Raw genomic sequence first — 17,603 nt, 5'->3', positions numbered from 1 at the left:
CGAGGGATGACAGAGCTTCTGATTCATGAAAACCCGGGAATCGAGATTTCTGTGAAAACTTTTATGATTCAAAATAAAAGCAACTACTTCAAAACTTTTAGAATATTTTGAATAGTAAAAAGCAACAATAAAAATTTGTGCACCAAGCATATCCCCAATGCATGGGCTGCTATTTAGTCACTTATCTATCCAATCCCAATGTACAGCTGATGACTGGAAGGCCTAAAATAGTTCAATGATCATTATACTTCAGTGGTAGAACCCCTGCCCCTAGGTTAAAACCCCCACTTGAGTTCAGGTCTCAATTAGGATCCAACCTGCTACACAACCTTTAGCAAATTACTTAATCTCTCTGGCCTATTTGTAAAACAGAGATAGTAATATTACTTATACCGTAAGTTGGTTGAGGAGATAATGTAAGATGTGAGATAATGTATAAAGAGCACCTAGAATGTCTGGTACCTAATAAGCATTCAATATATTAAAATTACAATCATTGCCATCAGCGTTATCATATTCGATCTTTCTGGGAAAAAAAAAACAAAAACAAAAGAAATCATCTTTATGATAAAGCCCTCGGAAACGACATTTCATTTCATGAAGTCTTGAAAAGGAAATTTCATTTAAAACCTACTGCTTTGTGTGGAAATCCCTCAAAGCACTAAAAACAGAATGACCATTTGACCCAACACAATCCCATTACTGGGTATGTAATCAAAGGAATATAAATCATTCTATCATAAAGACACAGGCATGCATATTTTTAACACAGCACTATTCACAATAGCAAAGATATGAAATCAACCTAAATGTTCATCAGCGACAGATTGGATAAAGGCAATGTGGTAAAAACACACCATGGAATACTACGCAGTCATAAAAAAGAATGAGACCACATCTTTTGCAAAAACATGGGTGGAGCTGGAAGCCATTCCCTAGCAAAGTAACATAGGAACAGAAAACCAAACACTATGTGCTCTCACTTACAAGTGGCAGTGAGCCGAGATCGCACCACTGTACTCCAGCCTGGGGACGGAGCAGGACTCCATCTCAAAAAACAAAACAAACAAAACAAAACAAAAACAAGTGGGAGCTAAATAATGAGAACTAATGAACACAAAGAGGGAAGTAACAGACAGTGGGGCCTATCTGAGGGTGGAGGTGAGGAATGGAGAGAATCAGAAAAAAACAACTATTGGTTACTAGTCTGAGTGCCTGGGAGACAAAATAATCTGTAAAACAAGCCCCCGTGACATAAGTTTACCTATAGGAGAAACCTGCCCATATAGCCTTGAATTTAAAATAAAAGTTCACCAATGAAAGCTACTGTTTTGATTGTCCTTTTCTTCCCAAATAAAATGAAATAAAAAATAAAATCTACTTCTAGGCACGTTTTTATTGTAAGCTTTAGAGTGAGAAGAGAAAGAGGAATGCTATAAAGCGTGACAAAGAAGAAAGGGTGAGGCCACGGGGATGTTCCTCGGGAGCAACGTGTGCTTTATGAATCCCATCTTCAGTAAATTCGGGAGCATTGACCAACCACTATTTCCCCCCTCCCCACCCTCAACACCTACTTCACAGATGACAACAAGGAACTACTATTCCGGGGAAAAGAGGTTCATTTTTCTTAGGAGATGTTTGTGTTCATGGTAGACGCTAAAGAACACAGCCGAAAGTAAAAACTAAAATAAAAATAAAATGAAAAATTTTCAGCCAACTCTGCATTTGGAAACCATTTCATTCCACCGTGTCCTTTTATTCTGAGTCCAGACAAAGGAAAGAAAAAACTAAATGTTTATAAATGGATTATCAAGTGGGTTTGTTATTTTTAAAAGATCAAAAAAAAGAGGGAATTTGATTATTGTGAACAAAACCTGTAAAAAGAGAAAAATAAAGAGGATATCAGGATATAATACAGCAAAATTCTTTTTACTGAGAGTCACTGTTAGGCATTCAACTCAGCGCAAATTATGGTATACCATAGGTAGAGTGGACTGAACTTAGGTACAACGTTTAAAACTGTGGGGATTTTTAAAAGAACTTTATGTTTCCTCATTTAAAAAAATGAATTCTTTCTAAAAATTACAGTGCTTTTGCCAATAACGTGTTTTTTTTTTAAAGAAACTATTTTCTATGACTTTGCAAGTTATTTCTTTTGTTTGGTTTCACTGCATAATAAAATGAACCAATAGCATCATGTAAAATTGACACTTCAGATTAGGGTTTTTAGCATTATGCATGATGGGTAACTTCAAAAGAAGGCTCTGTTGACTTGCATTAACAAGGAAGCATATGTTCTTCTGGTAACCCATAAGGAATACTCTAAATATAAAGCAATACAAGAGTTAAATCACATCCTGAGAAAATAAACTAAAAATTCATGAGATTTTTTTTTTCCCTAGCCCCCACATAAAAATTCCTTTAGGTAACACTTGAATTATGATGAATACCACTGCTATTTTATGATATCAAGGGATGAAATTCTCATGAAGTAATTGAGTTAGTATCTTTTGGAAAAATGTGTTGAACATCCCATCATACCTAAAACTCTGTATCAGTGAAAATATAGCCAGGCACCACCTAATTGTGCTGGTGGTGCAATTGTGCTGTAAGCAATTTTTGCTTACAGCATATCCTATGTGGGACCGATCCAGGGCATGTGAGTGTTTGTCTGTCAATAAATAGGGAGATCCCACAAGGCACTCTGCTGTGTTCAGGGCAAAACATTCCGGCATCTCATATTCTTCCCCTCAATGCCCCCATATTGGCTAAAGAACTCGTGGCAGAAGACTGTTCTTCTTAGGGCTCCCTTAACCATGTGTATCTGAAAACCATTAATAAATCCCTGGAAAGGGTTTTTCTACTGTTTTGTCCCCAAAGGAGCTCTCATTCGATCTATGTTCATTTCTTTCCTTTCCATACTTTGCTTTTCTACTTCAACTTCTGGAAACGTGAGAACTCAAGATTAACAGAATTTTCCATCCACGGCTAAAGAGCCCATTTGAGGATTTCCAGACATGCCCAGTTTGACACTACATTCTTGCTCCCGATCCTCCGGAGACCTATCTGGACTGTCACATGAAGTTGGAAGCCAGGGAGCTTCCTTAGACAAAGCTTTTGAGCCTAGAGTTCAATGGAAAGGCCCACGAGGGACAATTGTGAAGGCCACTGTCTGACCTGCTTGGAAGAAAGGTTACCTGTGTATCAGAAAAGCATTCTACAATTTTCAGTTCCTCATGAATTAAGGCACGCTTGTAAACTCCTCCAAGCTTAGCTGAGTGTACAACAAATCTGAAGTCACTGCTGGCCTGCGAGAATTCCAAAAGTATCTTAAAAATGGAAATCTGCAGATGGGGCACAGTAGCTCACACCTATAATACCCATGCTTTGGGAGGCTAAGACAGGAGGACTGCTTGAGGTTAGGAGTTCGAGACCAGCCTGGGCAACATAGTGAGAGCTCATCTCTAAAAAATAAATTTAATTTTACTATTTCCTGTAATCCCCTGGCACTTAGGAAGGCAGAGGCAGCCCAGAATTCAAGACCAGCCTGGGCAATACAGCAAGACTCCATTCTCTACAAAAAGTAAATTTAAAAAAATTAATGGAAACTTGCAGAGATTAGCATGCATATGTGTGGGTAAGAGTGTGTGAGTGTACACACAACACGGTAGGAAGGGTGCCTGGGTCTAGCACTTATTCCTTCATTAGTGTCACTATGTATCCTTTTAGCCTAGAGAAAATGCTGAATCTGCCACATGGAGAGAAAATAGGCTTTAAATGAGGGAGAATGTTGCAACACATTACCACGGACTTAGTGGCTTAAAACAGCACAAACCTATCACCTTACAGTTCTATAGCCAGATATCTCACTAGACTAATCAAGGTGTCAGCAGGGCTCTGTTCCTTCTGGAGGGTTTTGAGGATAATTCATTTCCTTGGATTTTTCAGTATCTAGAGGCTGCCTACATTCCTTGTCCAGTGGCCTCTTCCACCACCTTCAAAGCCAACAGTGTGGCATTATTTTTTTGTTGTTGTTTTTTGAGACTGAGTCTTCATCTGTAGCCCAGGCTGGAGTGCAGTGGCACGATCTCTGCTCACAGCAACCTCTGCCTCACAGGTTCAAGTGATCCTTCCGCCTCAGCCTCCTAAGTAGCTGGTAGCACCCCCTACCAAGCCACACTAATTTTTATATTTTTAGTAGAGACAAGGTTTCATCATGTTGGCCAGGCTGGTCTTAAAATCCTGACCTCTAGTGATCCATCCACCTTGGCCTCCCAAAGTACTGGGATTACAGGTGTGAGCCACTGGGCCTGGCTAGTGTGGCATCTTTAAATCTCTCTTTCTGACTCTGACACTCTAGAAATATTTGTGATCACATTGGACCCACCCAAATAAACCAGGATCATCCTCCCATTTTAAGATAATGAATGTGACTGTACCTGCAAAGTCTCCTTTGCCATTAAGATGAGATATTTGCAGATGCGGGAGATTAGGATAAGAACAACTTTGGGAGTTGAATATTCCGCCTACCAACTGTGCGTAAGGGTATTTTTCACCTAACCATCATAGCGAATTGCTTTTAGTACAATCAGGGCTTATAGTAAATTTTGCCAAAAGATTAAAACAAATACAAAATCTAAATTCAAATATATAATGAATAATACAAATTCAAGGGGATAGTCCACTCTAAGAATCCACTGAAATAATGAATATTTATTATGAACCAGGCCTACATTCGTGCATTTAATCTTCATAATAACCTCATGATCCAGTTAATAAGATTTTCTTCTATTTATTGGTGAGAAAGTAAAGGTTAGAGAGGTTAGTTTCTCGATATCAAAGAGACAGTGTAAAGATTTGAACGTGAACTATTCTAAACTCAAGAGAATGGGTAACCACCACACTTATTTTTCAAAGTTAGATAGATGCCCAAGGGCACCAACATTGTTCCACCTAAGGGCCAAAAACTCTCATTCAATTTAAAAATGGAGACCTATTATCTTAACCCAATCATCATATTAAATTTCTCTCAGTTGTTATAATTGCTCAAACAGATGAGATAGGAAGATTAAAACAAATATAAAATCTAGGTTTCATAACGATTTCTAGAGCTGGATTGCTGGAGCTATCTGATAACCCATCTAATGCAGCCCTTGGGTTTATGCATACAGGAACTGAGACTCCAAGGAAGTAAAAGATTTGGTGATCACACATGCGAATTGGTGAATCCACGCATAGAGTGTAAATATCACCTTTATTTCAACCACTGACTCCACTGTTACCAACTTCAACTGTTATTCATGACTGTTTGATATAATTCTCAGTCTCATGCTTCAGGATCTCAAACCTTCCAGGCTTCACTTTCTCCTGAGCTTTTCTTCCTTCAGAGCAGGCACCACAGACATGGATGTGAACACTTGTGGGCCCCCTACCAGCTTCGGATGACTTCCCCCAGCCCCCCGAGCTCCAGAGCCCTTCTCTTTCCCACTCAGACAGACAGCATTTGCCTTCAGTTTTTTCCACATTACCGTTCCAACTCAATCTATTTCCCAAGGCTGTCTGCTATATCAGGTCTTTGACCGCCTCTGTTTCATTTACCCCTTTGGCCCAAACACAAAAGAAAAACATCAATGAAGATGGCACACTGAGTTTCTACCATATTTCTTACATTCCAAATGATACATATGGAATCCTCCCTGTCTTTACCTCTGAAGATCAAAGCTAATTTTTAATTCTTATTTAATACCTACTACAATTGCAACCTTAATAAAGTTTATCTGCTGGATATCTCTTTCTCTATTTACATATTTTGTAGATCAAAAAAAAATTGTCTTGCTCCAGGGTATAGGTATTTGTGCCTATGAAGAATACAGACAAATTTAGAACCAAACATAAAGGCTACATGAGATAATTCACAGTACGTCCTTATCAATTCACAAACACTCAAGAAAAATCCAAACTCTATTTTTTTCTGCCTGTCTTATAAACAAAATCATGGAGTTAATTTTTTTTTTAATCATTAGCTTTTCTGTGCAGAGATTATTTTAATTAATTCTTTTTTGTTTTGGATTCAAAACACAAGATGTAAAACAAGCTAGCAATTTACATTTTTGGTTGTTCTTGTCAAGTTTTCCATTCAATTCTAAAATCTTTTTCAGAGAAGGTAATACCACTTTAAAAGAAGCAAGCATTTTATTAAAGTGAGATTCCTGCACAGGGGGAACAACATAGAAGCTGTGATCCGAGATGACAGTTGGTTTACTCTTACCATTTGATCACAAAATTTCTATGCCATCTGTGGGAAGCCACACAGGCAAATGTGTCATCACATCTAATAATGAAAAGAAAAAACAGACAGAACGTGCTGGAGAAACAGACTGCTTTAATTACCCCCTCACAATGCTCCTTGAGAATCTGGAGAAAAAGCATTGTGCATGCAAGTTATTTATATAAAGAAGATAGCCAGCGCTGAAGATTTTTTTTAAAAAAAATTAGGATGCATGCCCTTGTATTTTCAGCATGGCCAGTTGGAGCAGAAGCCAAAATATAGTAAAGGTGGTGGAAGAAATCTTCTGAAAAACAGACTGGCTAAGAAAAATAGTATGATAATTGTCTATAATTCCCTATTTATGTGCTGGAATCTCCAAATTATATTCATCGAATTCAAATAGAACCTGTACTACAGCTCTGCGGTAAGAATGTTGGAAGAGGTTGGAGGTACAAAATCAGTTCAAAGATACCAAGTCTTGACCTGCCTGATGTCTAAAGGTGAAACAGTCACTGGCCCCAAGACTCTTCCATTTATTGTTGAAGCCCAAACCTTGTGACCCAAGTTCTTAACCTCTATCCCACAGGTGTTCTCAGAAAGATATAAGAGCACTGCAGTCTTTTTCTTTATTCAAGAATAATGTGAGCTATATCCTGGGTAGCTAAAAGTGATGAGAATGGTACAGTGACTCATGACCTAACCCTCAACAGTGTAACTGCTATGGACTCAAGACAATTAAAATAATTTTTCTCTCTTCACACTGAGATCAGTACAAGTTATATAATTTCCTTATCCACAAAAGAACTATTTCATTTCTTATCACTTTCCATTCCATTTCTGTTTACTTTCCATTACCTTTCTGTTCTCATCTACCCCAGCTGTCTTAATACTTCCACTAACCAGTAACTTCTACTCTCAGCAACGGTCCAACCTTCCCAAGACCATCTCACTAGCTGACATTGGGACTGTAGGGTTAAACTGAATGGGAAAGAGGAAACAGGAGGCTGAGGAAGTGACAGATGAATGGTCTGTAGACACAGAGATGGATACATGCAAGAAATTAGGTTTAGTCATTGTATTACAGCACGGTTGCATCTGTGTGTCCTGAGAATTCATTTTCACACTGACTTGGGCTGGTCTCCCCCTGAAACTTTCTGTAAATTTTTATTTTTTCAATCAAACTATTTTTGAGCACCAGCTATAAGCTATGTTCTAGCACACAAGAGAAACAAAGAAAAAAAATTTTTTAAAAACATTGATCAAGGAAACTCAGTCTAGTTCAACAGAATCAAAATTACAATGCAGCCCTTTTCCTTGCATTTTTTTTCCATTTGATATATTATGAAAGTAATATGTAACATTGCAAAGCCCTGCAAAAATGTTAACATGTAAAAAATGTAAAAATATTTAATATGGCATATGATCTACAAATGTATCTAAGTAGAAAATGTTTTCCTCTAGATCAGTACAATAAAATTTTTAAAATTGTAAGATCATATTTTTTTTTTCAAAATTATTTATTGAATACCTGCTAAGCGTCAGGCACCGTTGTAGACACTGTGAATATAGTAGTACTATGGTAGACAGGTTCCACGCCCTCATGGATCTTACATTCTAGTGAAAATAAATATAATTTTGTTTTTGGAAATATCTATAGTATGTACAGGAGTGGAAAGTGTTAAGAAGAAACTACACCATGGAAAGAAGATGAGGCAAAGGGGTGTTAGGTAATGTCTTCCAGTTTAAAACTGAGTGCAGCTGGGTACAGAGGCTCATGCCTGTAATCCCAGCACTTTAGGAAGGTGGGCGAATCACCTGAGATCAGGAGTTTGATAACACCCGGGGAAACATGGTGAAACCCCATCGCTACTAAAAATACAAAAAGAATTAGCCTGGCATGGTGGTGCACACCTGTAGGACCAGCTGCTGGGGAGGCTGGGACAGAAAAATCACTTAAACTCAGGAGGTAGAAGTTTCAGTGAACTGAGATCGTGCCACTGCACTCCAGGCTGGGCAAGAGAGAAAGATTCTGTCGCAATCAGTCAATCAATCAATCAATCAATCAATCTATAAAACTGAGTGGCCAGGAAGGACCTTCTTGAAAATGTGACTTTTAAATACAGACCTGAAGTAAATGATTCTGTGAATCATATGGCCATCTGGGAAAGAGTATTAGTAATATTCAAGCCAAGTACAGATAAGTTTTCACTTGTTTTCTGTTTAACACATGTGATGGATTTTATTTTAAATTTTATAAGAAAAAGCATAATCTGTCAACACATGAATTTAATTATGACATGTTTGGTTTGGGGTTTACATATATATTTAAATGTAAATTAAAATTTAAATACACATTAAACACTATTTTAAAAAGTGAAAACTGCAGCATCTGATATTTGGTATTTTTGCATTCTGTACTTAAAACTAAATGAACAGGTTTTAGAATCTTATTTGCAAGCGCATTTCTGTAAGCAACATCTTGTGAGGGGAAAGTCTTAATCCTTAACAAATAAAAATTCAAATTGGAAATAATCATCAATATGGCTTCTTTTTAAATTGGATTTTGAAGTATTGGTTTTATCTTGAAGGTGGACATAAGACATTTGATCATGTGACTAATGGCTTTCATGAAGTTAATTATGAGGTGAATTTAGAGACAACATCATTTCTCTGTCCCTGTTAATTGATTGGATTACAAAACCAGGTTTCCTTGTATTTCATAGAATTCACCAATCTTATTACAGATTGAAATTAATTACTATACGACCTATAATACAAAGCACATACATGATCCCAGGCTGTATAATGGTCATAATGGTCATTTATCATCACAAGGTGGGTAGCAGGGCTCAGCTGAATAAAAAAACCACTGGCATTCCTGACTCCAGGTCATGGTTTCCTGATCTGCAGTAACTGCTTCTCATGATCATCAGTCTGCATTTGGAAACTCTCCAGTGAGTCTATTTTAAAGGGAAGTTGGTGTTGAACAATGAGAACACACGGACACAGGGAGGGGAACATCACACACCAGGGCCTATCAGGGGGCTGGGGGCTAGGGGAGGGTTAGCAGTGGGTAGGGGGATTGGGAGGGACAGCATTAGGAGAAATACCTAATGTAGATGATGGGTGATGGGTGGAGCAAACCACCATGGCACGTGTATACCTATGCAACAATGCTGCACGATCTGCACGTGTACCCCAGAACTTAAAGTATGTAATAAAATAGATTTAAAAAATAAAAATAAAAAATAAAGCGAAGTGTTTAGATAATTATGTTACTATTTGACACATTAAATAACGATCTCACTGCTGTCTACACACCATTACTGTATTAAACACTAACCCACCTTTTGGAAAACTCAAGTTGGGGAATGCTGTAATTCAGTAACTGATGGCAAAGCAAGAGCTATTGTGGAAGTGACTTCTGGGCTCAGTGGGAGCAGAGAGGAGGGATCCATGCCCAGCAAAGCCTTCCAAGAGTTGGTTTGAAAGGTAAGTAGGCAATAGGCCAGTTAAAGAAGAGGAAGGAGCATCTACCCAAAAAGCATGGAGCCATAAAGGGGTTCAGGAGGTTTAAGGAACAGTCTGTGGTTCAGCATGGTGAGTCCATATGTGAATCAGAGGCAGATAAGGGAAGAAGATGGCAGCTCCCCAAGTGTGGCATATGCCATGCAAAGAAGTTTGGACTTGGATGGGGAGCCATCAGAAGGTTTCATTATAGCTATAAAGTATTTCAACTGATGTGTTAGAAAAATCATCAGGGCTGGGAGAAGGGTAAGGACTAGACACCAATAATATCTTGTTTTTATTCTGATGTCTATGCAATATGACTTACAAGACTTAGGGAGATCTAGAGAGCCTTCGCTAAAGTAAGGTTTTCCTTCTTTTCTTCTACTCTTCTGCATATTCCAGTTAAAGGAAAGCATTCTCTTTATGCATTCTTGCTTAAAAATCACTAAAATCACCAAAACAGGGCAGTAAGTGTTATCAGTTTTTTCATATCATTATGTATTACATATTTTTCTCCTAAAGAAAGCCAGTGATGTAGACGGTAAAAGAGACAATTTGCAGAGGTAATGAGTAGCCTGTCCTGGGAGAATAGTCAGCTTTGAGACATAAGGAGAAAACAGCTGGCCCAGAAGTCCTGGGGGATGTCAGAAACTGTGAAGGGTCCAAAATCTTACCCTACATGCAAACTAACAAGTTAACCTGCTACAATTTCAAGGATGCAGGCAGGAGACACGAGACTCCTGGGCCAGAGACAAAGGACAATGTTTTATCCACTGCAATAGCAATAGTCACAGTATTATCACTGTCTTGTTTCTGTTCCCCGACTCCCAGTTCCTACAGGACAACACGACAAGGGCCAGGTGATGCCTGCTGCTGCAGTGCGTTGACTTGCAGGAGAGGAACCTGAGGTTAGGAAAACCCCGTCTTTGATCATGGGCAGCATACAAAGTGCCCAGTGTTTGCTCTAGAGGGAGACATTCTCTCTGAACCCAGGGCATTTCCCTACAAAGAGATGTTTGAAAAGATGGTCCAGAACAAAATACCCTGCCTAAAGACATGTAGAAAGACTGGAGATCCATCCATTATTTTACCTTAGGAGCTAACTGTGTGTCCTTAAACAAGTTATTGTCTTTATTGAGCTTGTTTCCTTACTGATAAATTAAGGAGATTATTAACCAACTCATATGCTGGTCTGAAATAAAATATTATTTCAAACTCAGAACCAGCAACATGGTGAGCTTTTTACTTTTTGTATTATGTTGAAGCATTTTCTGGTAACACTGCTAAAAATTTAACTTTCCTCTCACCAAATATTGTGAGAACAATAATCCACAACCAATAAAAAACATGGGTGATTCCAACCCAGAAAGCTTAAGTGTTAACCTTTGACTTTAATAAGATGTAGAAAGGTAATTAATTCTATCTCTAACCTAGCAATTGTACTTAGGCATTCATTTTCTGTCTTTATAAATCCTTATTTGTAAAATGTTCTTTGAGTCTGCTCATTTGTTTTCTCACTGGCTTCCTTACTGGGAAATTATTCAAAATTTTTACAGATGTTAACATATACATTTGTTTGAAAAGTTTGATTGTAAGTTTCTTGTGGGTATTAAATGAGATAACATATAAACTATCTGGAGGAATCTAGAGAATAGTGAGCATTCAATAAATATCAGTTCTTTGCTATTATAGTTAAACATCATACAACTTAGATGCCATAAATCATACCAACATTAACATTTTGTAATTAAAATCATAAAGCCCTATTTTTCTTAAACTTTTTAAATAATGACCATTTTCACCGGTTGCCATATATTTTCAGAATCAATGTAACTGATTGTAGTGACTCATAAAAAATAATACTTTAAGGCCACCATTAAGTAAGACAGTTTTATAACTGGAGCATTATTTTTAATTATCTCTAGCTTCACATTTCATTTTCAGGAGGCTGGTATCTTTCTTTCCCATCAGTCCATTACTTTAGTTTTACGGATTGGGAGAGGATGTTGTAAGCTTTGAAGCAAGAGTATACAATTCATAGGATAATCCCACGCAGGGGAAAAGAAGAAGGTAACAATGTCTCCCCCTCACCCTGGTGGTGTGTGGGGGGAAGAGGAGCATACTAATTTGTTTTCACACTGCTGATAAAGACATATTTGAGACTGGGTAATTTATAAAGAAAAAGAGGTTTAACGGAGTCACAGTTCCACACGTCTGAAGAGGTTGCACAGTCATGGTGGCAGGAGAATGAGAGTCCACTGAAAGGGGAAACCCCTGATAAAAACATCAGATCTCATGAGAGTTATTCACTGCCACAAGAACAGTATGTGGGAAACTGCCCCCATGATTCAGTTACCTCTCACCATGTCCCTCCCACAACATGTGGGAATTATAAAGCTACAATTCAAGATGAGATTTAGGTGGGGACGCAGCTAAAGCATATCAAGGAGTTTCAGAATTAACTGAGTGGGAGGCAGTTGGATGCCCATGTTGGTATCTGCAGTGCAGGGCTTGAAGCCTAGGCATGAAGAGGGGGCCAGTTAGCTTGGCTGAAAGGGACATGGAGATCAGAGGGGCTCCTTTCCAGTTCCTTCTTTGTGGGGAGCATCAGAACAGAGAGGGTTCCAAGCTCATTTCAGATAGCCCCAACATACTTAAATGGACATGGCTAGAAAAGCTGAAGATTGAGTTTACTAATCATTCCTTGCTTCCCATTTGTCTCAGGATTAAGTTAAAAGCTAAAGTACCTATTCTTAAGCCTAGTATGGTTCGTGTATGGTAGCCTCACAGCAGAGACTTTGGGGTGGTGGACATGAACCAGCTGCAGATGACAGCTGTGACAGTGACTCAGAGAAGTCTTTAAAACCCATTAAGGCTAAGGGGAGGCCAGGTCATTAGGGTGGATCCTCTAGGGTCCAGAGACACTAAAAAACATACCCTATGAATGAGTTTATCCACCATAGATGTCAACAACAGTTATCAACAGGCTCCCTGGGATCAGAACTGGCTGAGACAAGCTGCAGTGGAGCTCCATTTACATTGGTCACCATGAACCCTCCTGCCAACTCCAGAAAGCCTGTGGCCCCTCCCATGCTTTGGCTGCCATCTTGGAAAGGAGGGTGAGAAAGCAGAGCAATCCGAAACACACAGCAGTTGTCCAAAGAATCAAGTTAAGTCTCCCGAGACAGATACAATTATCTTGTCTCACTTTATTTTAGATTAAACTAAGATTTCTTTTTCCTCTTTACTCAAGATGTAGACACTTGATGAAAAACAGGTCTAGAGAAATCTAGGAGCTACCTTGTCTTTGGACATCCCTGTTAGAGGAGGAGTGAATTTGTAATTCCATTAAGTATTTTTTGAGCTTTTCGACAATTTTAATTATTATTGGGAAAGAAATGAGAGAAGTCCCTAAAGCAACAAAGAATTATTAATGTTTTTGTTTGTTTAAGCTCCAGTATTGTGATATTTTTTGGTAAAGCATCAACTGTAATAGCTTTGCAGTGCAACGTTATCAAATTAAACAAAAAGGGATGTAAGTAGTTACACAAACTGCTCATTAAAGCTGGTTGTCTTTTTAAAAAATGCCAGGATAGCTTTGGAGGGTGGAGAACAACCCAGTTGAAAGTCTATAAGCAATGCCGTCCACACCCCGAATAGACTGGCAAAAAAGCCTCCATTCTGTCAGCCACTGGCATTAACCTCATCCCAATCAGATAACTAAAAACCAGGTCTGACTTATGTGTCATTCAAAGCACGGCTCTTGGCAAAATGGGAAGATATGTCATGATTTAGAACCTGGTCATTTAAAAACTTGATTACAAGGTAAAATCTGCAGAAGCTTTAGGAAAGGTAGAAAAATGTCATGCAAATAGGGTAGCAGTTTGAGGAAGATCTGAGATCAAATAAAATTTTCTCATAAAGTGTGCTGCTGTATTTTCATGCACTGAGATGCAGGGAGATTGTGACAGTGAAGGCATGGGGCCTGAAGGCACACGGCTGATCTAGAATCCAGTTCTCCCTCTTCCTGACCTTCAGAAACTCACTCAGCCTCTCTGAGTAAATGTCTGGATTTTCTCATTGGTAAATAGGGACAATGTTAGTACTGACTTCACTGGTTGTTGTAAGAATCAAGTGTTAAAATTTATCAAGTGTTCAGAAGACTGCCTAGCATGAACTTATGTAAGTTTCAGCTGTCATTATTGTTATTGTTATTAATAATAGTTCTAGACCAGATGTGCTAGCTCACACCTGCAATTCCAGCACTTTGGGAGGCTAGAAAAAAAAAAAAGGGAAAAATAAAGAAGAAAAAGAAGGTATATTTGCAACAGTGGTGAAATACAGTATCTGAAATGGGTTGCTAATAATTTTTTAAAATATATAAAAATAATGTTTCATATATTATTATATATAAAACACCACTCCTAGTATGTGTGAGTCACAAGTGCCTGTCCTCACAGAGTTTTCAGTCTAATAACTGGCATGAATTAGATGGAACATCCTTTGATGTTTTCCAGCTCTCAGATCATTAGGTTGTAATATGAATATGAATTGCATTTTAAATCTAAATCACAACACGTGTTGAGAAAATTGAAAAATATTAGGCTCCCTTCATACCGTCTTCTGAGAAGTCCTAAGGTTTGAGCAGTGATTCCTCTAAGGGAAAAGGTAGAAGGAATTAGAGAAACAGAAGAAAAGATGGAAATGCTTAGCATGTCTTTTCAAAGATCAATGTCTTCTCAAAGACTGGCCATAGACAAATAAGATGTTAGGAAGAAAAGCTTGCAAATGGCAAGCTCTGTAGCTGTCTAAAATGCATGGACAATTGAGAATCTCAAGCAGGTTAAGAATTATCCCTTTTTAGAACACGTGGAAAAGCTGGGGGGAAAAAAGAATTTTCCTTTTGCCCTTGTTATCCACACAATTAGCAAACCATTTAGAACGTTAACAAACCATTCAGAGCCTAAGAGACACAAGAAAAAGTTCAGACTGGCCCATCTTTATATTATGATGAATGCTTGAGGTCACATTTATTTACACTTGACCCAACAGCTATGGTTCCCAAAATATATCTCCTGAGAGGTAGAATGTGACATTCTTCCAAACTGATCAATTAACAATGGCCTTCTCCTGATTCACTTAAGCAAAAAGATGTAACAAATTTGTGCATAGAATTCTTTCATTTAAGTTCTTCTTCCAGACATTTTCTTTAGGATTTGGTGCTTATGACTGTTAATCTGCTAACAAGTGGTAATGCAATCAAATCATTCAATAAGTGAGTACGTGAAAGTTAACAAAAAAACTGAAAACTGACCCAGCTCAGCTTGTTTATTTTCGTGGGCATGTGGGCTATGATTTTACAGAGTGCACATGTTGTATTGTTCTATTTCTGTGTCCCACGTGTCTACTTGGCAGAACTGCACAGGCTGGTATTTCATAAGGCCGCGTATCCCATAACCTTGAGGAGCTTAGGCATATGAACAAGTCTGAAGCCACAGCAGTATATGCTCTTGGTGCTTTAATACAATCTGAGAACCTATGTTTCCATGCCCAAGGGCTCTCCTGCCAACTTCGCAGCCTATTTGAGAAGCTGCAGGATGATGAGCAACCATTAGCATCAGCTGTGCTATTTGTGATCCGAAGAGACTCATCCACCGGGAACAGGACCGAGAACATCCTATCCCAGAACACCGCATCCTTGGTCTTGAAATGTACAGCAGCTTGATTTGATTGCAAAGCACAGTGGGAGAATTTGGAAAAGCATATTGTAGCTTGAATTCCATGGGGTCTGTCCACCTTCCTAACACCCTTTTAATTATTAGGAAGGCCTTACCAAAGCTGGAGTGATCCTGCAGTATAGGGCATGTCAAACAAGAAGGCTTAGCTTCCACATCTACATGGTAACCTTGGGGAAATTATTAAACCATGCTCAGTGAAATGCAAGGGAAAGCTGATAATGATGCCTGTCCCACACATACTGTACAGGGATTTGGAGGAGGAGAAGGAAATAATTTCTGCACTAAAAATCTCCAGCCTCAACAGCTTGGGACAGCAAAATAAGATTATACTTGCTAATTTCCAGAAATTTGCCTGCCTCAAAGAGCCCCCCCAGTTTCTAGGGTGTTTCCCAGGAATCTTCCTCTAAAAGTGTATGCTATTGATAACACGACAGCAGGACCAAGACCAGGCTAGGGCTTTGCCAAGACTTTACCATAGTCGGAATAACTTAAGAGTGTGATGAGAACCAGCTACTCGAAGAGCCTACAAACCCAAATTGACTTTGGGTGCTGCTTGGCTCTCACTTTTTGATTCCAGCCGTTCCTCTCTTTCTGTCTTCTTAACTGAGACTTACTGAGGGCTGCTAAGTTGCCAGAGTATAACCTATTTCTCAACTTGTCAACACCTTGGTACAGTGGCTCTTGCCTGCAGTCCCAGCACTTTGGGAGGACGAGTCAGGAGGATTGCTGAAAGCGGAAGTTCAAGACCAGCCTAGGCAATGTAGTAAGACCTCATCAATAGGAAAAAATTTAAAAATTAGCTGGGCTTAGTGGTGTGTTCCCATAGTCCCACCTACTTAGGAGGCTAAGGTGGGAGGATCACTTGAGGTTGGGAGGTCAAGGCTGCAGTAAGACATGTTGGTGCCATTGTACTCCAGCTGGGTGATAGAGTGATACTTTGTCTCAAAAAAAAAAAAATGTATGCACCAGGAAGACAAAATAGAATGCATTATTCATCAATGCATGTTGAAGTACATGTACATACACACACAGAATTGTAGGTCCATACCTATTTCCAAACCATATCTTATACATGATGTGTTTTCAACAATCCAGAAACCTAGGAGAACTCCACAGTCCTGCTCAGCCTTGTTACCAGTTTCTAATCTTGAACCGTCTTTCAAAGACCATAGCCATGAGAAGGTCAACTCTGCCATCTGAAGGAGCCAAAGTTATCTGAGTCTCAAGTCTATGGCTAGTTTACTTCGAGCCTGATCTTCAGAGAAAGACGTTAAGAAAAGGTTTCTAATGTGTTATTCCATTGCATTTCATCACTTTGCAAGTTTTTTGCTTGTTTCTCATCTGTCTTACTCATTTTGGTTTATAAGCTGTGTGAGAACAGAAAACATAACTATTTTAGGCCAAGCGTGGTGGCTCACACCTGTAATGCCAGCATTTTGGAACGCCAAGGTAGGCAGATCACTTGAGGTCAGGAGCTCAAGACCAGCCTGGCCGACATAGCAAAACCTCATCTCTACTAAAAATACAGAAATATCCCAGGCATCCTGGCACACACCCGTAAGCCCTGCTACTCAGGAGGCCAGGACAGAACTGCTTGAACCCAGGAGACAGAGGCTGCAGTGAGCCAAGATCATGCCACTGCACTTCAGCCTGCGTGACAGGGTGAGACTCTGTCTCAACTAAAAAAAAAAAAAGAAAGAAAGAAATTTAAAAATGTAACTGTTTTGCTCATTAATGTGTACCCAGAAATTAGGTCTACCCCACAGTGGGCAGTCAAACGGTGTTACTAAGATGACTGACAGAATGATCTAAGGGCAAGGTCCAGAGAAAGAAAAATTAGTTCACTGATCTGGTTTGGCTGTGTCCCCAGCCGAATCTCATCTTGAATTGTAGTTCCCATAATCCCCACATGTTGTGGGAGGGACCCGGTAGGAGGCAATTTAATCACGGGGTGGTTACCCTAACGATGTTCTCGTGATAGTGAGTTCTCACGAAATTTGATGGTTTTATAAGGGCTTTTCCCCCTTTTGCTCAGCACTTCTTGCTGTCGCCGTGTGAAGGAGGACATGTTTGCTTTCCCTTCTGCT

General features: G+C 39.1%; 1 long non-coding RNA gene across 3 annotated transcripts in view; it reads right to left on the bottom strand.

Moving 5' to 3' along the window:
- The window catches only part of LOC141585450 (uncharacterized), a 310,303-nt gene that overhangs the window by 180,867 nt on the left and 111,833 nt on the right, over positions 1 to 17,603 (bottom strand). The window lies entirely within an intron of this gene.

The sequence above is a fragment of the Saimiri boliviensis genome, chromosome 8 (genome assembly GCF_048565385.1).
Source record: "Saimiri boliviensis isolate mSaiBol1 chromosome 8, mSaiBol1.pri, whole genome shotgun sequence".
Classification (NCBI taxonomy): domain Eukaryota; kingdom Metazoa; phylum Chordata; class Mammalia; order Primates; family Cebidae; genus Saimiri; species Saimiri boliviensis.
The sequence above is the reverse complement of the archived record's forward strand: the minus strand, read 5'-3'. Positions and strand labels throughout refer to the sequence as shown.